Here is a 20978-nt window from a genome sequence, read left to right as displayed (position 1 = left end):
ATCTATATAGTATTTTTATTACCAGTCAGACTATTAAATGCATACTTAAATCTATGCACGATATGCAATGTGGGCAAGTCTATTGTTCCTTTGAAAACTATAGCTTTTTCATTTCCTAATTGCAGTTTCATGGCACTGCCAAGGTTTTGTGTTTAATTTATATAGGGATTTCTATGGTTCTTAGAGCTGTTAATAGAATGGATTCACAAAGACCCCTACTATAAGGAAGGGAAGGCTGGTAAGAATGCTATTCATCACACCACCTTTCATCAGCAGGATTAAAAGAGTTTTTATCTACATTTTGCAAAAGGGAACAGAGTCACAAAGTGATGACCTCATTTACCTACTGCTGAGTAGCAGGTCAGTGGAGGCACTAATAATAAAATCAAGGCCACCCAGGTCCTAAACCAATGCCTTCAGTGAGGCACAGGATGGGTTATGAATCAGATATCTATATATACCAGTATCTGACTCTGCAAGGACAATAAAAATGTGCAGGGCCAGAATCAAGGCAGGTCTGCCTGCTAGGACCTGCTGGTTTCAGTAAATATAGATGTAACCTCTCAGTCAGACCAGTTCCTTAGGTGCAGATCCAGTGTCTATACAGTGCATCAAAGTGTCAAACATTTGCCTGCATGGAACTCCACGTAATTCATAATTGACAGAAATTCAGCTTTCTTTTGAAGCTACCCCTTGTTTTTTGCTTTGTTGGAAAACAACAAGCAAGCAAGCAAACAAAATCCTTTCCAAGCATGACATAAATTAAAATTTTACATTGCTGAAATCTCAGGTTTCAGGCTTTCTGAATGTAAAAAAATTAGGTCTCTGACCAGTATAGTTTCATGACCTGGCACCCATTAGCAAAACTTCTAAAGATACAGCTTACCCAATTTGTGCAGTAACAGCAAGGGCTTTCTGGAAAGCCAGGGGACTGAGCATGAGTCTAGCAAGTCCCAAAAAAAGAACAATTATAAAATATCTGTCTGACCACTACAAAGAACTTGCTCAGGGCTTCTCAGAAATACCTGGAAAAAAGGATTTGTTATCCCAAAGCTGAGGGCCAGGGCCAATCCACAACTTACCCAGAGAGCTCTGAGGCATCTTCAAACACTGGAAGGCAAATATTACACAGTCCCAGAAGTCCCACAAGCCAAATATTCCACATGCTTTGCACCATAAGATGTGGCAATCTTGTTTCCTTCTACTTAACCAAGTCCTGTCTGACCATCCTGAGTGTCTTGAGTGGGGCCTTCAGTGGTCCACCTCTTAGAGATCAGAGAGCTAGGATTGCTGGTATGGATGTTGTTATCCACCTTTCCTTTGAGTTGTGAATCTGGATGCCTAATTTGTTACTTGTGTTTGTTTGGTAGACTGGTTTGTCTGTTTTGGTGAGCTGGCTTGTCCCAGTCTTTCATAGTGGATGTCATCCTGCACCTGCTTCATTCCACATGCTCATGCCGCGTGAAACCTAATCCTGGTTTGAGGTTAGTGCATGCCAGACAGGGCTATTGTGCTAAATGGCATCAGGGCTGCTGCTTAGTGCTGCACTAATGTAGGGGGATACAGTATGGGTAAATGAAGGTGGCATAGAATGTAATCTTATCCTCTAAAGAGTTGCAGCTGAGCCAGTTACTAAAGATTAGGAGCAGGCCTGAGTTGAACAGGCTGCACCTGTAGCCAATCAGAAGAGTGTTATAAAAGAGTGGATTGGTGGTAACTGGAGTTAGTTGGCTGCTGTGGGGATAAGGAAGAGTCAGTGCCTAGAGGAGCTGCCTACAAGAAGCATCAAGGAGGTACAAAACTCTAGCAATATGGAACCCTTGCAATGTAATGATAACAGAACTCTTGCACTATATAACAACACACTGATACTGCGGTGGACTTTCCAGGCTGCTGTTCAGTTGCACTGTTTGGATTAAACACCATGAAATTGCATTTACCTCTTCCAGACGCAGACAGGAGGCTGTGTGTCTCTCTGGGGATTTCTGCACCGCTGGGAAAAGGAGTTATCCTGCTCCTCCAGCATTCTGCTGTGCCTCACAGAGGGATGGACTACAAGCTCATCAGAGGAGCTCCATCTGGCCCATGTAAAGGCATGGGCTCACACTCAAGGGGAGATCAGAGCATCTCCAAAGCCAAATAGTCAATCTATTATCCTGAGTGTGTGACTTGGTGCAGCTCCAGTGCGGGGCAGCTGAGTGCCGCAGAGCGCCCCGGGCAGCTGATGCTCGGCAGAGCTGCAGTGCCAGTGGGCAGTGCAAAGCTCAGAGTAGATTAGCTCAGCTGGCAGGGGTGCCAGCTCCTGGGCTTGCAGCAGCCCAGAAACCAGCCTGTGTGATTGATGTAGCCCAGACTTCACTGTTGGGGGGATAGGCAGCTAGCGTGGGATGGGCACATGAGCTTCCTCCAAAAATTCCTTCTCCTTTCCTTAGAGTACAGAAGGGTCTTCTGAAGACTCATCCCACCCTGAAAGGAAAGTGAAAAAGGAAAGCGAACCAGTTTATGGAAAGAACTCTTTCTACCTTGCTTATAGGCAGATATAAAGTAGCAGTGACCTATTCCACAGTGGGTAGCAAAGTGAGATGAATCCCACCTTAAATCAAATTTTACAGCTCGCAGAGTCCACGGCAGCCACCAAATTTTTGTGCTTTGTCTAATCATAATGAGGAGCACATTGTTTTATTTTCCATAAGCCAATGGTTAACATTTTGATGTGCATTTCCTTCTGCTTAGAAGCCTAAGAAGAGTAGGTAACTATCACAACCACCCTGGCACCATGCCTCTGTTTTGGTCAGATTTTCAGACATTTCCTAGCTAACAGGTTACAGCTTTAAGATATGAATGTAGTCTATAAGCTCAGGCTCAAAAATGGGGAGAAAGAAAAAAATAATAGATTGTCAGCTGCCCTTAGAAAGGTGCATGCATCAGGAGAGAAAATAAAGACACTATTGGTGTGCATAGGAGACTTCAGCAGCATTCAGATAATACTTACATCTGTATTAATGATTCCATTTAAGATGTCATTTTCAGCATTTACCTTGCAGCATTCAAAAGCAACTATACTTGCATGTTCTCAACAGACTCAGTGCCAGTCTCAGATAGAAGGGTGAAAAAAACCACATAGAAAAAAGAGGAAAATGAAAAGTGCCATGCTGTATGTTTCAAAGGACAAATTCTTTGCAGGAAATTAGCAGTAATTTTGGGGCCACCGCTGTTGGAGAGAAATAAGTTTAGAGAGAAAAGTGAGCAGTAACAAAATGCAGAAGTAAAGACTGCCTCATTACAAGGCTTAAAGAGGAACAGGGAAATATTTTGAAGCAGGAGCTCTGGAATCAGTGTTCTTTTCTCTGTAAGACCCTGCACAAATCATGCCACCACCTTTGCCTTGTGTGGTTTGTACCACTATGAGCAGTGAAACCGTGCTCACACCTGCACTCCAGAGCTTGGGTTTGCCTCCACAGGTGCAGCTTTGTGGGTGCAGATCTGGGCTGGGATCTAGTTTGGGCTCACTGTTGACACAGCTTTTCCCTGTGGCCTTGGGCAAGCTGCTTAAACTGCTGACTTGCTTTGGCAGAGGTGCTTTTGATGCGTCTTGTGCTGTGATTTAAGCCTTTCCATCCTCCTCTCAGCTGCAGGTTGTCTCTCCCTGATACCCAGAACCACAGGAGGATGTGCAGCCTCGCTTCAGCCTCTCTAGCTCACATCCCAGCATCTCAGATCAATCCCTCTCAAGGCTGGTTTGCACTGCAGTGCCAGGGTTCAGACATGCAGCCTCTGCTGCAAGAGGAATGATGCCTGCAGAAAAGGCTGCTTGGGAGCCACAGGCTGCATGAGTTGTGTTTATGTATACAGTATACACTGTATAATGCTGTTTTAGAATCATAAGTCTGTTAAGATTGGAAAAGACCTATAAGATCACTGAGTCTAACCATATATCATGGAATCACATCACAAATCATTATATGGTTTGGGTTGGAAGGGACCTTATCAATCATCTAGTCCTAACTCCCCCTGCTATGGGCAGGGACACCTTCCACTAGACCAGGTTGCTCCAAGTCCCCTCCAGCCTGACCCTGCAAACTTCCAAGCATGAGGAATCATCAAGTCCAACCATATCTGGTTGATTTAAGACTCTCATCTGCAAAAATGGGTTGAGAATAACATCTCCCTTGTCAGTTGGGAATAACATCTCCCTTGTCAGACTGCCCTCCACCACCAGAAAATTTTGATAAACTCTGTACAATTAATGTAAAGCTTAAGGGAATCCTGGAGCTGGTGTCCCTTAAATTTGACTTGCACCGTTCATGAAACAGCCTGGAATTGAAGCTCTTCCAATTTCTGTCATCTTGAGTCTGTTTACCCTTCTATTTCGCTCCCATGAATCCCACCTGGAGTGCTGCATCCAGCTCTGGGGTCCTCAGCCCAGGAAGGACATGGACCTGCTGGAGTGGGTCCAGAGAAGGCTGTGAGGATGCTCCAAGGTCCGGAGCACCTCTGCTATACAAACAGGCTGAGAGAGCAGGGCTTTTTCAGTCTGGAGAAGAGAAGCAGTGCCTGGAGTGGTTACAAGGGAGCTGGAGAGGGGCTTTGGGCAAGGGCAGGGAGCGACAGGACAAGGAGGATTGGCTTCAATCTGAAAGAAAGTAGGGTTAGATTAGATATCAGGAATGAATTCTTGACTGCTGGAGAGTGAGGCCCTGGCACAGGTTACACAGAGCAGCTGTGGCAGCCCCATCCCCAGAAGTGTTCAAGGCCAGGCTGGATGGGGCTCTGGGAAAACTGGTCAATGGCAGGAGGGTGAAATTATATGTTTTGTTAGGCCCCTTTCAATCCAAACCATTCTGGGATTCTGTGATGATTGGATCATTGAAATGTTTGCTTTGCTGTTGGGGGCTATCTCTACAATTGCAGGTTTCTAAGAAAAGAAGACAGGAGATGAGAGGGTCATTCTCATTTTTGTACCCTGGAAATGGGGGGCTCAAATGCTATAAGATATTTCTTTGTATCCAGATAATAAAAAAGATGAAGGATGTGGATATTACATATTTATTGCAACATTTCCTTACCCTGTAACTCTTTGAAGAATTCATTTACATCCAGACATTTTGGAAATTTAAGTCCTGTGTTTATGGAGTAAGTCGAACAGCTGAGGTTAAATGCCAAGGGACCTCCCTGGGCCGTGGAGACATCAATGGCATCCTGCTGCCTGCGAGACACGCTCCAGCCGCAGGAATGAGTAAAATTAGGAACACCACTCTCTTTTCTTTTCCTTCTCTGGATCCCTTCCAAATTCACCTCTGTCTCCTCTCTCTGGATGCAAACCAAAGGCAGTAGATGTTTCAGTGTGTATCCTCAGGAGCGCCTCTGCAGATTAAATGCCCGCAGCTATTGTGCATCCAAAGTCTCTGATGAAAAATCCTTTCTGTGACAGAGGAAAATTCAAAATCTAAATACAGAATGGAGCCAAATTACCTACTCTTGCTACTGGAAGTCTGACATATCATTACAAACTGGTTTACTTGAGCATGTCCAATTTAATGTGCCTGGCTTTTTTTTCTTTTGCTTTTCATGAAAACGAAAAGACAGAAAATAAAAGAAAAGAAAATTAGTTAATGGCTTTTTTATCTCTGGAGCAGGTGGGAGGTGGACATTATAATGCAAATTATTGGGGTTTCCAGGCTCTGGTCAGGACTGTGGGATCCAGAGTTTCATATTAAGAAGAGATAAAGGGTCTGAGCCACTGCCTGGAGTTTCCCCTGGAGTGGCCCTGGGAGCTGTTTTAGAGGCAAACACAAGAAACCCTGCAGAAGGCAGATATGGAATAACTGGCCTACAGGGAAGTTTCTTCCTCAGCTTCATTAATTAGAGGCTAGCTGAAGTCTCCAAGCATAAGGATTCATATCCTGGGACCAAACAGTGCTGAGAAAGAGCTCCTGGTCTCTGTCTGGGTTGTGAAGTGGCTTCCCAGGCAAGAAATATCCTGGGAAATCTCTCTGCTGTCAAAAATCAAGGTGTGGTCAGGTCTTCTGGAGTGTGCACAGTCCTCCAAAGGAGCTCAGCGCTTCCAAAGGATCAGGGGGAATCTCATTTTCGGGTCTCCCTCATTATGGCTCTGCAGCAGGGGCTGTGACAACTCCCATCTGTGGCTGAGATACAGAAAATGGGAATTGGGCATCAAGGATCCATGAATTCTGAAATACCCTGTGCAAGCAGCCACTGGCCATGGCAGTGGTGCTGTGGCAGCAAGGAAGGGTTGTCCTTTCACAAAGGACCCTATTCAGCTTTCACCATTCAGGGTGAGCTGGGCACTGCAGGTCCCTCATTCCCCATGGCATCCTGAGTCAGAAAACTCTCCAAGGAAGGTATTTCAGCCTTAAATGTTGTATGTAGAGCTGATCAGACGAAAATGCTGGATTTTTGTCAGAAAATCTGAAGTCAGTTAAATGACATATCGATGAGTTAAAAATGAGATCCATCTTTTCAATGAAGTGCAGACAATCTAGTCTCAAATTTTCAGAACAAGAGGCATGTTTATTCCTTCAAAGTAACTTTTCACGTGGACACTCACTGTTATTGTATAACAGCATTTTAAAGTAAATGTTTTTAAAACAAATTTCTATTTATTGTCACAAACAGTTTTATTGACCAAAACCTTTGTTTTGTCTTATTTTTAAAGTATGGTTCTCTGGAAAAATATTTTTTTTTTCCAGAAGGGGAGAGGGACTAGACTCAATTAAAAGCAGAAAAATAACTGTTGCATACTTGCAAGAGGGACATCTGTTTTCCATATAAAATTAATTTAAAGTTTTCAGCACTTTGACAGCTAGAGCCTGGAACTGAGAAGAGTGGGAAGCACTGAGGAGACAGAAGGGGGGAGGAGATATGAAAGTGCTACGCATGGCCAGCTAGTGACAAGAGAGAAATATTTTCTTTTATGAAAGAAAATATTAAACCAATATTATTTTCTTTTATATTTCATCAAAAAAAGATTTTCCAAAACTATTTGTAATTGCATTTTTGGAGAACATGGTGTATAGCTAAATGAATGCATTTCAATCAATTCCAAATTTCATCTGCTTAAGCTAAGTACAGACCTCTTTAAGAAACTATTTTCTTCTTGCCTTCATAAACAAGACAGAAAAAAACCCTCTAAAGTAAAAAAAAAAAAACAAACAGAACAAACAAACAACCTCCTTTCTGCCCTGAAATTACCCTCAAAACACCATCTCTCAGTATAACAAAAAAGTTCTGCAAGTGCTTTCTTAGCTAAAAAACTCATCCTTTTCTGGGGAAAGAAAAACATGTATAGACAAAATTACACAAGCCAAACTGATAAAGACAATTGAGCTGCTGTGATGTTAACTCGGAGCTGGTCGATTTAATTTCTGATGTGCCACAGGAACCTTTGTGTGCAGTGAGCGCTGGCCTGCCATCACTCGCTGCATCTCCTAACTGCAGCTCTGGGCTGGGCAGTGCAGGTGGACTTGGGTTTATCTGAGCTCCTCTACTCTTGCTTCTGTCTGTCCTGCTGTGAGATCACCTGCTAATGGTGACAGGCTGTGCCCAAGGAAAGCAGGAATTATATGAACTGCTGGAATTAATACAAACCTCCTGAACCCATGTTGTGATGGGATGTTGCAAAAAAAACCCCAAAAAACGAAAAGGTAATTTGAAATACTGGTTATTTACCTGAAGGAAGCACTTATGAGAGGATTTCCAAGATTACATCCAAGCAACTTCCAGTAATTAATTATTAATTTGAATAAATGGTTCAATCTCTCTTTCATGATTGCTAATTTGGGATCTGGGTCACAAAACTGAGTGCAACCCACTGGGAGTCACTGACTCTGAGAAACTCAGCCCTGCTGGGACATTTCTTCATTCAAAAGCCAAACAGATGAATGGGTTGATGCACAAAATGAGCAATTTATCCCATCCAGATGTCATAGAGATGATGAGTCCATACCTGCATCTGTGTGCTGGAAGGCAGTTGGATACAAGAATGGATTCTGAGCACCTCTTTTTTTTTTTTTTTAGGTAAAAATGTCTATCTGAAAAATGGCTCATCTGCATTTAGGTTGGCCTTTAACGTTTCTTGGGGTGGGGTGGCTGTGTTCTCACTCCCTATCCTCTCTAATTTTTTTAATCAGGAGCCTGCCTGCACCACGCCATTCGTAACTGCCTGGGAGAGCTGTGACAAGTAAATTTCAATCTCTCAGTGGAGCTGATATTCTTAGAGCTGCAGGAGCAGTCATCATGAAGGGGAAAGCTGTGAATGCCAATAAATTATTGAAGAAAGCAGGAGAAATATTTCCTTCTGTTGACACATTGGCATTCACCTTTGGGAATGTAATCATGGGAAAGGTAGGCAATCTTTTGTCATAGGAACCTTTTGCTCAGAGAATTCAGTCTTTTTAAAACCGTAGTAAGGAGACTGCAAACTCCCAGCAAGGAAGGGATATTCAGGATATAGGACATCTGAATCGAGTGTGCACCATGAAACAGCATGAGGTTTTAGGATGCAAAGCCCTCCAGCTCCCTGACCCCATGGGCCAAGATCTGCCCAGGAGCGGAATGGTTTTCCATGAATATAGCAAGGCAGCCTTGGAAAAGCCAGAGGACAGTCATGGAAGAGTGTAAAACTCAAATGAGGATGGGAGGCTGAAGCCAACAGAGGCCTATTACTCTTAGACAGAGAACAACCAAGGGCATATCTACTGGGAAGCACAATTCCTTCCCTCTGGAATTGTACCTCAGGGAATGGCTGGGAACAGGGCTGGAGACCTGGGATTGTGCAGGGGCTGCTTCCTCTTGCCTGGGACTGTGTCGCTCCCACCTTCTGCCATCAGTGACAAAAACAAAGCTTCCCAGATCCAGCAACAGGGAGGATTTGTTTCTCTGAATTTTGAATTCTGTTTGGAAAGCCATCAAATTAGCACAGATGCTTTATTCCAACATCAGAAACGGCAGGGAAAAGCACCCGGGAGCTCCCTGGATTTAAATCCACAAAATCAGCTCCAGTTTTGTTTAGACAAGATGAGTGAACAACACCCCTCCCTTCCCCAGAATCATATTTGGCTCAAATCACCAATTTACCGGTTTACAAAAATCTGAAACTGCCCCTCCAGCAAATTAAGGGATTACGTCAATCATTCAAGTCCAGTCTACCTGACAACAGCACGCAGCAACAGGGCAAAAGGTTTGATGCTCTGCTGGAATGTGATAAGGAGAAAATGCCAAATGACACATAGGCAAAGTTATTACCAGCAAGATGAAGACAAACTGGAGGGAGTTCAGAGAAGTGCAGCAAAAATGATTAGAGAGCTGGAGGGGTTGATTTACAAGGAAAGTTTTACAAGAACAACCGTCAATATGCACAGCAGGGCTGAGCAACATCTGAGGGGGAGAGGGAGCCCATTGCAAACATCTTAACGCACAAACACCCAGGGAGGAACAAAATTACCCCAGGGGGAAATAACTAGGATAATGGGTTGAAATTAAGAGAGAGAAGATAAACATCAAAATAACTTCTCAGTGGAAAGACTGTAGAATAATCTAATACGGGAAGACGTGGAAGTCCAAACCAAACAAGCTGTAAATTCCTTCCCAGAGACTCTGCAGATATAAGCTTCAGCAACAATTAGCTTTAGAAACCCAATATTTCTAAGCAATAAGTATCAAAGCTTTCAGGGGAAGCCAGGTGTGAGAAGCCATTTAAAAGGGATGGTTTCCGGATAATTCAGTGACAACATTCTTGCTGCTCAAAAGCGTTTCAGGGAGAAGATGGAGAAAGCTCCAAATTTCAGTTTAGTGCATGAAGTGAGCGTGCTGGAAACCCCCAAAAGTGCAGTTTTGGCAATGTGGTCACTGTCATACTCCCTGGTGAATAGTTGTGTGGTTGAGATAGTTGGTCTAAATTTGCCTCCAGTCTGGAGTGACTGGAAATCAACACCAGCTAATGGCTGCTTGGTAGAAGGTATGACATGAGTTAATGCACTCAGTTGAATGTCTACTGGATATTGGACATGTGCTCACACTAGAAACGCTTTGAACAGCAGGATCAGCATTAAATTAACGTGTACACTGACAATCTTGCCAAAGAAATCCAGAAAGGGGTGGACATCAGTAATGAACTGAATCTTCACCTTTAGAGTGAAGTCATTAGCAAGGTAAACTTTATCTCATGAGCTCTGAACCTCATCTTCACCACCCCTTCACCCAGCTCTTCTGTGGGATTTCAGATTGCAAAGCAAATAGTTTAGCATATTTCCTCAGCATACTAGAAAAATATGTAATTAAGGAAAAACTTGCATTACAGAAAATTTGTTTTCTGGACACTGTTATTTTTTAAATGACTCTTCTCAGGCTGTTTGATAAGCAGGACAGCCATAAACAGTTTGTTGTATGTGACCAAATAGATCTGGTTGTACAGAAGGTAGTAATAGCTGCAATGAGCAAGGAAGCAGCATGGGAATCTCTTACAGGGTAGTGTTTGAAGGTCTGGCTGAGTAAAGCCACTTATGCCATTTCTAGTTTATTGTTGTTACACTTTGGTGTGGCTTTCCAGTAATTTATAGGGGTGTTTGTTGAGTTCATGAGCTCTTGAGACCTGCATCCAATAAAATAGTGATGTACTTTCTCTTGACTGAAGGCAGAGGCATATATCATTGCATGCAGTGGGTCTGATATCATTTTATGCCAGCTGGGGAAAAAGGCTGTGAGGCTCTAACTTAGTCAAAAGAAGTGGAAAAGTTAAAAAAATAAAAGAAAGTCAATAAAGGACACTGCAGTGTGAAGGGCACTGTTTTCTTTCTAGTTTCTTCAGCTTGACACATTAAGTTAGCAGGCAAAGAATTTGGTAGGTTAATCTTATCCTCTTCTAGAAGATCCCACATTAGTTTATGATCTCTTTCTGAGCTTGATATAAGGCCATGGAAGTTAATGAGCAGCTATTAGATTTACCATTATTTATATACACATATATATTCCCATAAATTTTCATCTATATTTTAACATTTCCAAGATGGAGCATACTAATCCTTTATGTCCTTGTGGTGCTAACAACAATATCCTTTTAAATTTAATGAACATTTAAAAAAGTTGCCTCTGCCTCTATCAAACAATAACTGATGGATAAGACTTGGTTGCACTGTACAGAAGAGGGAAAAAAAACCTACAAAAGGAGTGAGATTTATTCTTAAAATAAATTCTTTCTTTTTACCTACAGACTAATCTAGATATTCCACAGTCAGTCGGCATGCAGAACAATCCCATCATGTAGAAAACAACCAAAAAAGAGTACTGGTTTCCAGAGTGACTGTGTGCATCTGTATGAAGTAAATATAAAAGTCTCCTCCTAGCAAAAGACAAAGCCAGCAGTGCCTTTGTTGGCTGTCTCAGAAGTCTCAGCTCACTCCCACATCAAGGGAGAGGACCCAGAGGCCTCTCTGATGTCACATCACCTTGTGGCACAGCCCACGAGAGTGACTGAAAGACAATCCTCAGATGTGGCACCACGGGATCCCAGCTGAGGACAGCCCAGCTCGTGGCCTCGCAGCTGCCAGGGCTGGGACAGAAGCAATGGGGCTTTGCACATCCGTGCGAAAGACCAGCTGGTTTCAGGGCAGCAAATATTTCTTTTGGGCAAATATTCCTGTTTACTTGCCCTTGCCCTGGGACACAGCGGTGCTGAGGCATCACTTGCTCACCAGCTCGGGCTCCTCCGTGGCATGGGCAGAATTTGGTGCTGGTGGGGGCACAGCCAAATCCCAGTGAGCTCAGTGTTGCTGGTGAGCAGTTCTGGCCACAGGCCACTTGAGGGGAGGAGGGGTGAGTGGAAACTTCTGTTTTGTTTGTTAAATTCAGCTTGGGATTTCCCTGTGACTGCTACCAGCGGAAACTGTTAGCATATGAATTATTTAACATAAATTCAGGGACTGTAGTAAGTCTTCTGACTGTCTGGCTTCTGCAGAGATTTCTTTAGCTGACAGATGCTGCAGATGCATTTTCCAGTCCTGGATTGTGCCTCATGGTGGCCCCAAAAAGGCTTGAGCATAAAAGTGAGGGGACCTTAAGAGAAAAGGGCTCTTGTGTGGAGAAATCAGTTGGGATTTCAAGCTTATAATTCCTATTGTTAAATCAGTTTTGAGAAAGAATGAGATCATAATTCAAAAGAAAGGTTATCTTTGATCTGTCTCTATCTTCTTGCATTCTTTTAACTCGTTTTGTTCAGGAAAGGAATAAAACCCACATTATTACTCAGAGGTAAAGCCTTAAAGGGAGCAGAGGCTATTACGGATGCCCCAGCTGTATTTTCCCCCCTTTTATCTGAAATCAGGGAGCCTTTCTATTAACAACAACAAACTTGCTCACCAAATAAATAAATGTTGCCTTGAAGAACCTGCAAGACGAATGTGGGGATGGGAGAAGGGAAGCTGCTGCTGAGGTGGGGAACCGAGGCGCAGCAAGGTTAAGCGGCTTTCTAGAGGTCGCTCTGGAAGCCCAAGATCGAGCTGGGAAGAGAACCAAACTCTTCTGAGTCATCATGCCCTGACAAGCCCATCCTTCTTCTTTTCCTACTAAATGGAACAATCCTGCATTGGTTGTGGTATAATGGTCTACATGACCGGGTAGGTCTTTTCCATTTCCAGTGTCTATGATGAGAGTAATTCTGCTTAATGGGGATGCAGTCAGCTGGTGCCAATGGTTAAGTGTTGCTTAACCAGGTGTTAAATAGGTATGAAATTCCAAGCTCTGGGCTTTGAATGCAGAAGTTGCCAAATGAAAATGAAAATAAAATAAAATAAATAGCAAAAGGGAAGGGAAAAAAAAAGAAAGAGAGAGAGAGAGCAAAGGAAATGCCCTGGAGTATCAAATCCGTGTGTTTACATACATTCAGTCTGTTGTTTTCCTTCTACTCCCATATTTCCAAGGGGGGTTAAATAGCATGTTTACTTAATAAGGTTAACAGACTATAGAATACCCAGCTCTATTTAAGTACACTCCTCCTCCTCCTCCTTCTTTCTCTTTTTATTTTTTTTTAATGTATGCAATAACTGGTTTTCTATCATCTGTCACTTTCTTTTGCAATGTCACCTTTAACTCACTGCTGAAACCCACTGTTCCAGCGAGTTCTGCTTTCCCTGTGATGTGTTTATTTAATGTGTATTAGGAGGAATAGCAATTTTATGCAGGCATCAGGCAGGTAACACTCTATGTCTTTGTCTTAAGTTATTTCCTTCACACTTTTTTTACTTAGTATTTTCTATAGAAAGCATTTCTTATGTCTTTATACATGTTACTTTTATGTGCTTTTTCATGTGGTATAGTATTAGTGGCTCTTCATCCTCACCTTTTTTTTTTTCTTTGTTTAGTGGGGGAATCTCACAAACTCCTTTCTGCTGAGGAATCTCACACTGGTTCCATTTCTCACATTTCTTCCCTTCAGTGCTTTAAAGTTTGACACATCTGAAATCCATAAATTATTTCACAGCCATCAGTGTTTCTTCCCAGGTTAAATTATTTAATGGCATTGTTTTATTGAAAGCTTCAGATTAGCTGCTGACACTTCTTGACAGGAAGAAACACATCCTTCCACAGAGATAAAACATATTTTTTATTAAAGAGGGGAGTAGGCAGGATTGGGTTCCTGTCTTCTTCTCACATGAGGAGGAGGAAATGAAGACATTTGGTCCTTTAAATGACAATGTACTGTGGAGACATGTAGCACTGTCTCTTATTCTCTTCCTTTTCCTCTGAGAGCCTTATTTTAACATACTCATTTCACTCCCTCCATCCTTCAGGTTCTAGTCTTTATCCCCAGCAGTAATTGCCCCACAGAGAGTGGAATATTAAGGGATTGCAGCTGAAGAATGAAGGTCCAGGCTTTGGTTTCAGTGGGTTTTTATGTGGCTGGAGCTGCCTTCCCAAGGATTTGCAAAGCCCCCTGTCCTCAGCCAAACCCATGCTGGAAGGGTTTCCTTCTGGGTCAGGACCAGAGCAACACCACACATCTGAATGGCATTCTGCTTCTCCTTGGCAAGCAGTAGTTTGACCCCAGGCTGCTCCAGGAATTTACTGGTGAAATGAAGGAGAGAAGAAAACAACAACAACAACAACAAAAAACCCAGCAAAACACAACAAAACACAAAACTCTTATTAGCAGCACTGAGCCCACAGGCTCAATCACAAGAAAAATAAAGCACACACATGCAAACACACACTCATATATATGTATGCACCTCTGTATATGCAGAGCAAGAACTCATTTACATGAACAGAGGCATGCTGTTGTAGAAAACAGCCCTCTTCTCCCTTGATTTCAGCAGACCCTTTCTACCTTCACTGTGCAAAATTCAACACTTCACTGCAGTGTTACAGAGAACAGCACGAGCCTTCCTCATGACAGCGTTATGAATTCAGTGTTCTTGTTGATCCTTTCAGAATTTACCTTGGAAGAACTGACTGAATTTGGGGATTTACCCCAAACTGCTTGCAGAAGCACAAGAGCAGATACCCAAGGGATGTAAAAAGATGTGGTGAGGCTGTGTTCTGTCCCAGCGTGGCTGTGTGCCCTCATGGAGAGGAGTGTGCTAGGGTGGAAAAAGCTTTTGGGGTGTTTTGGGTTCTCTGCAGGACAGGAAAGTGGTGATGGGAAAGGTACCACTGGCTGGCTCAGGCCTCTCTTTGGGATCCCAGCCCCAATCCATGGGACCTCGTTTGGTTTCCATCATTATTTGGTAGACAGGAGGAGGATCAGTACAGCCCCCTGCCCCTTGTGATTTTCAGCAGCATCTGCTGCACCTGGGACACTAAATTGCTGCCTTCTGCATGTATGGTTTATCTCTGCCCAAATAGTTCAAATCTGCACAAAGCTGGCAGCACGAACAGTGATAAAGTTCATGGTGGTTTTGCAGCAAGTACGCTGCTGCAAACCACCTCTTGCATAGAACTTCGGTGCTGAAATCCCTTGATCACCCAAACACAAAGAGGAAAATACATAAATGCATTAGTGACAGTCCTTTGGACTTGAGAAGGTAGGAAAAAAACCAGCCTGAAACTTTTCTGCACAATTTTCATCCTTCTTCTTGATCCAGAAGACATTTTGGTTGGTGGAAGGATCCTTCAGACAGACACTACAATGACATTTTTACTACAATTTTTTTTCCTTTGCAAAAATTTGTGCAAGAGTCTGGGAAATAGTTTTATCTGAGCATCCATAATATTTTTTCTGTCCCTTAGTTTGTGGAGTATTTTGGAGGAGAAGGGATTGTTTTTTAAATTAAGAAATAAAAGGAAGAAGAAAAAAAGAAGATAGTTTGTCTTTGAGGCTTCTGGTTGATGGAGTCAAGTTTCCTCTCTGCCTGAAAAATGCAAGGGCTTGATGCTGTGTGCTCTGTTTGTGTGAAAGAGCTACATGCTGGTGGAGCCAGTGCCAGACCCATTTTCTTTCCCTACGAGCCTTGTGAGAAATTCTACCCTTAACCAAAATAAGCTTTCTTCCCTCATCATATTTTCATTGTTTATCTGAAATAGTCCCAGTGTTGGCATAGGAAGGAAAGGGATCCCTGGGTAATGGCCCAGCCCTACCAGGAGCCAAACTCCCTGTTCTCCTCCTGAGAGAAGAGGATGAAGCTGCAGACAAGCAGAGTGTCTGGGGTACATGGTGCCCCACAGGATGTGTCCCCAAGAAGAAAATAAGGGGAATGAAAGAGGTGGAAAAGGATGCTGAAGCTGCTGCCTCATTCTCCACTGATTATGCCTGTTCTCTCCCCAGTCTGAAAGGAAAACATCTATATTTCTGTAGGACAGCTTAATGCATCCGTGATCGGATAATGTGCATTACAGCCTTCTCTGCTATTCTCAGAAGAGTGCTCTAATGCCCTGCTTATACGTAGGACACACACATCTGTGAGGAAAAATACTGTGTCCTTCGGTTTCATCTCAGATTTGTCCGAAAAGTAATTCTGTGCTTGCAGCCTGCCTCGCAGGAGCACGGGAGGGAAGAAAGCAGCAGAGCCCACGTCTCCCTGGCTTTTAGGTTAAAAATGACATTAATATGGCAAAGCTTCTTTCAGGACTTCATATTTTCCACCAGCGGAAACGAGACGAAGGCCCCAATCACATATGTGCTCAGACATGCAGAAGCAAATGCCAAAATGAATTAACTGGAATAGCTCTATTAATTTATGCCTCAGCAGTAATGACCTTAAGACACAGAAGAATTATATATTAATTTGTTTCTAGTGTATAACACTGCTAAGTTAACACATTTAGGAGAACACACTTCCCTCACCTCCTGCTGCGGAGGTAAATGAGGCAGTGTCTGATGGTGACAAACCAGACCAGCATTCCACTAGATGGCAGCTGGTGCCTGCACAACCTCCAGGCACATTTTGGTGCAGCAAATACTTTTTTTTTTTTTTTTTCCTTCAGTGCTAATCATCTCACAAGCTGGAAAATGGGCCATTTCTCTCCTCCCTCTCCCCCTCTTTGTTGCTCAGTTATTGGGGAGGAATGGGAGAGAGTAAGGGGAGGGGGGGATCACTTGACCGGCACGGTTTTGTATCAGTCCTCCATCTGCTGTGGAGCTGGCCTGATTTTTTTTAAGCCAACATTCCCTCTGTGCATGCAATGGAAGAGATAAGACTGTGTGTGTGTGTGTGTGTGTGTGTGTGTGTGTGAGTGTCTTTGTGGGTGCATGTGGTCAGGGGGAGAGAGAGGGGCTGGGGATGAGAAGTTTATCCAGAGGGTTTTGCAGCAGGGGTGGGCAGCAGGCTGAGCTTCTAGGGGAAGAAGTGTGCAGGGCCGAGGGGTGAGATGGGGAGGAACACCCCTGCACAACACCCTGACATCTGCATCTGCCTGAGGGAGCCCAGAGCCACAGACAGGCAGCTGAATGTCCCAAAGTTTGAGATCACTCAACGAGGAGCACAGAAACAGGCTTGTGGGAACACAGAAACAGAGAATGGATTGAGCTGGAAGGGACCTCGAAGATCATCTCATCATCTTGTTTCACCCCCCTGCCATGAACAGGGATGCTAGACCAGGTTGCTCAAAGTTCCATCCAGGCTGTTATACATAAACCTGGCATGTGCAAAGATGCTGTCTTCAAGCTTTGTCCCTCTTCTGGCCAGGAAATGGTGGGGAAGCAAAGCAACAAAATTGATGTGGAGTTTGCTGCTTTTAAACAGGCCACTATGAGGGATTCTAAACACTTTTCCTCTTCTGCCCAGGCTGCATTCCCAGTCCAAAATAGCAACAGTTTCTGCAGAACTTTCCACTTGAGACTCTGTAGCTTTCAACAGCACCTAAGCAGCTTTCTGAATGCTTTTCATCTTGTGCAGAGGGAAACTGAGGCACAAACCAATGCCTTGCCCAGTGATGATATACATTTTCTTGTTTTTCTCCCTCCTTTATGATGGGCATTGCAGCAGACTGAGGTGGTGAGGTCCCTGCTACTGCAGCCTGGAGAGGGTGACACAGGACAAGGCTGTGAGGCTCCCTTGAGGCAAAATCTCGTGTTGGGAGAAGGTAGACAAGCATGCCATTGGTTCTGAGTATTTAGATTTCTCTGTTACTTGTGATATGGAAGGTTAATTTTCCCTTCTCTGAGAAGCAGGTTGCAATCAGCAGGTTTTGTTCTGAGCTGGTTTTATCTCCAGCTTCCTCTCCCCTCCTCAGCCCCCCTAGCCATGCTACAGTTTCTCCCTCTCTCTCCAGACCTGCAGCTGCACTGCCAGCACTGGCCCTGTACCCCCTGCTCTGCTGCCCCTCTGCAGCAGCTCTTCAGCTCACAGATTGTCTTCCACTCCTTACCTCCTTCTCCTCCTCTTCTTCCTCCAAAACAGAAAACAATGACCAGACCCCAATGGCGGCATCTCTGCAGCTTCAGGGTGTCTCCAGCTCTTTGGCTGCTTCCAAAAAGTTCGATGCATCAGGCAGGAGATGCTGCAACATGCCAGATCTCCTCTGACTAATTTTGCCTTGACTTTCCCAATTCTTCCCTCGTCTCCTGTCGTTTGTAGTTGAGTGCCTTCCACTCGGTCCCAAGACAGCTGATTTCCTCCCTCAGGGCATTGCCAGCTGCCATATATGAGTTTCTCCTATAGAGATTGAATGAAAACATATACTGTGCTGGAGTGTTAACTTGTAATGCAGCTATCAGCAGAAGTACATATCACTCTGGGTGGCATTAGTCAATTATGACAGAAAGCCCATTGGCGACACAAGTCAATTGATAATAAAGCATAATCTCTCTTCCCCCCGTCACATATTTACCAGCCATGAACTACTGTAGCATATTTCCTATTCACAGATGAATGCTCCAGCCGCTCAGATGGGTATTTTTCAGAGCTGAATGCAATCTAGAGGGTTAATGGCTCCAGTGCAGTTGTCTGAGGATAAAGCCACTGCAGGTGCACAGCTAAACAGGGAGTTAATTGGGTAGCAGGTGAACATAAACAGAGAGCACAGAGGGTGTGGAAAAGGCTTCAGTGAGGAGGAAGGACTGGTGGGAATGCAGAGCTGTAGAGCCCCAAAATAAAGACGTATCAAACTTTCCTTTCCTGTGCCGCAGTCTTTGTTGCACAGAGCCTCTGCTCTTTATGGTTTTGCTGACTGTCCAAAATGCTCCTGCTCTTGCTGTCATGTTCCCAGCCTGGGATGCAGGCAAGAAGCATCCCAGCAGCTGCTGCTGGATTTGTCTTGTGCCATGGGGGCAGCACGGAGGGGAGGAATGCATCCCCAAGATGGTGCAGATCGGCTGCTGTGGGGAGGCAGAGCCTGAGACCGCTCCACTTGTTTCAGGGCATAAAACTGGAGCCTGGGAGATGGAGAAGGGGGAAAAGAGAAGCTTAATCAGGCAGCTGGAAACATCCAACCCTGCCTGGGTTAGCTGGACAGGGCAGTGAGCCGTGAGCCAGGCAGGGATGGGAGCAGTGAGGCACAGAGAGGTGAGCAGGCAAAGCAAAGTGCAGGGAAGGAGAGCTGAGAGAAACCACATCCAGCAGGCACAGGGACCCTGAAAGTGCCAAAATAAAGCAAAACAGGTGCACAGGTGCTGCAGCCTTAGGAGATCAGCCAGTGGAATGGGGTTTCAATCCTCCCTGGTGAGGGCAGCAAACTCCCACAGCAAGGTCAGAGGAGGGGTGACACCACCAGCTAGATCTGGGTTGCCATCACAAGCCATGTCCAAAGTAAGACACTGCAGAGAGTCTCACCTGTTTCTTGGACCCATCAGCTCCACACTCTTGTGTAAAGAAGAGTTCTGCCCCCATCAGCTGTGCTGTAGGGCAGCAGTGCCTATTGGAAGGGCCAGCTGACCCCCCAGACAAACCTGCACAGTGACCTCAAAGGCCATCTGACACTCCCCTTCTGAGCTTTCTGTGAGTTTGGTGCTTCACTGCTACACCTTGTTTTCCCAAAGCTTGTGACAGGGAGCAGCATGAGCAGGCACTGGTAGGCAGGGCTGTGCTGGTGGGGTGGCTGCTGCACTGTTATTTAAAGCTGGCTGAGACAAAGTAATCCTGCTTCCAATTTTGTTTCCTGTGTCCTTAAATCAACTGCTCCAGACAGGTCAGTGGTTTTTTAATCAGAAAAAAAAAAAAAAAGACCGAGCAGGATTTTAAATTTTTTCTTTTCTTTGAAAATCAGACCTGAATTCTTTTAATTGGCACAACTCCTGGCTCTTGTGAGAGCACACTGTGGCTGTGATCTTGCATGCTGTGCTCCCTCAGAGTCCCCCAGCTGATGATGGGGCACAGGGCAGGCTGTGTCCTCATCCTGCCCCACTCTGCTGCACTGGCAGCCTGTCATGCTCCCTTTAGAAGGTCCAGAGACCTCCCTTGCAGTGGGACCTTCATCCTTGTGTGGGATGGAGCGGAGCAAGGGGTGCTCCCAGGGACGGCCAGGCCCTCCCAGCTCCGGAGGCGAGGCAGCATCAGGGCCACCTTCATGGTTGAGTTCCCCCTGGCTGCCTGTGCTTCATCTGGATATCGATAACCCGAATAGCTCTCCTAATCAGCCGGTAATGGATTCCACCGGGAGTACCTTAGTTATCTACCACCTCTCCCAGCCTCAGTCCTCTGTCTCCTTGCCGTTGCTGGCCAGGCCCCTGCACTGGGCCGGCGCCTCTCGTTTGTCAGGGCAGGGCAGTGCTCCTCTGCCACCAGCTCCTCGGTGGCAGCACATCCTCTCCCAGACACTTCAAGGCAGATGAGGTGTTTTAAGCCAGATGAGATGGGGGATTTGGTTGTGTTCTCACCTAATGGGGCTGCATTAAGGAGAACAAACACATCTGTTCTTCGCCCTCCCTTCTAGCCCCAGGGCCGAGGTGCACCGTGCTGTGTCAGCCCCCATGAGCGGTGGGAGGGCACAGATCTCTTTGTCTTCATGCCTGCATGTACCTGCAGATCCCTGCTCATGTGTGGGCTCTCCTATCCTTGTGTTTTTTCCTAAAATGTGGCAACATTTTTTTCTTTTCATCACCCAGCCCATGAGTCCCTCCATATTCCTCAGTGAGTGAACCTCCAAGAGTGACACGGTCTGGTGTATCCTAAGGTCTGTACAGTGACCACATTAAGTCTGGAAATATTGTCTTTATATGGCTTTTTAGACCTGAAAAACTCAGTCAGTGTCTGTACTGGCTCTCATGTGTGACATAGAAAAGCTCCCTTTTATTTTTTTTGTTGTTTCTAGGTACTCTTGTAGCAAAAGGGAGCTTGGCCACTGCCTTCAGCAGGAGCAGACTTTTGCCCTACAGGCAGCAGACAGTGTCTGGTGCTTCCCTGTCAAAAGGCCAGGTGCAAAAGCAATTCCTGGTCTGGGATGTGTCTGCTCTCTAGAAACACACAGGCTGGCTGTAGACACGTACATGAAGCCAATGGTTTCTGACACTCAAATAGCAGCATGAGGAAGGGAAGTAAAGGATGTTTCACAACTCATCTTTTGTTTTTCTTCTTTTATTTCTTTTTTTTTTT

This window comes from Ammospiza nelsoni, chromosome Z, assembly GCF_027579445.1.
Source record: "Ammospiza nelsoni isolate bAmmNel1 chromosome Z, bAmmNel1.pri, whole genome shotgun sequence".
Classification (NCBI taxonomy): Eukaryota; Metazoa; Chordata; class Aves; order Passeriformes; family Passerellidae; genus Ammospiza; species Ammospiza nelsoni.
Note: the sequence above shows the minus strand (reverse complement) of the source record.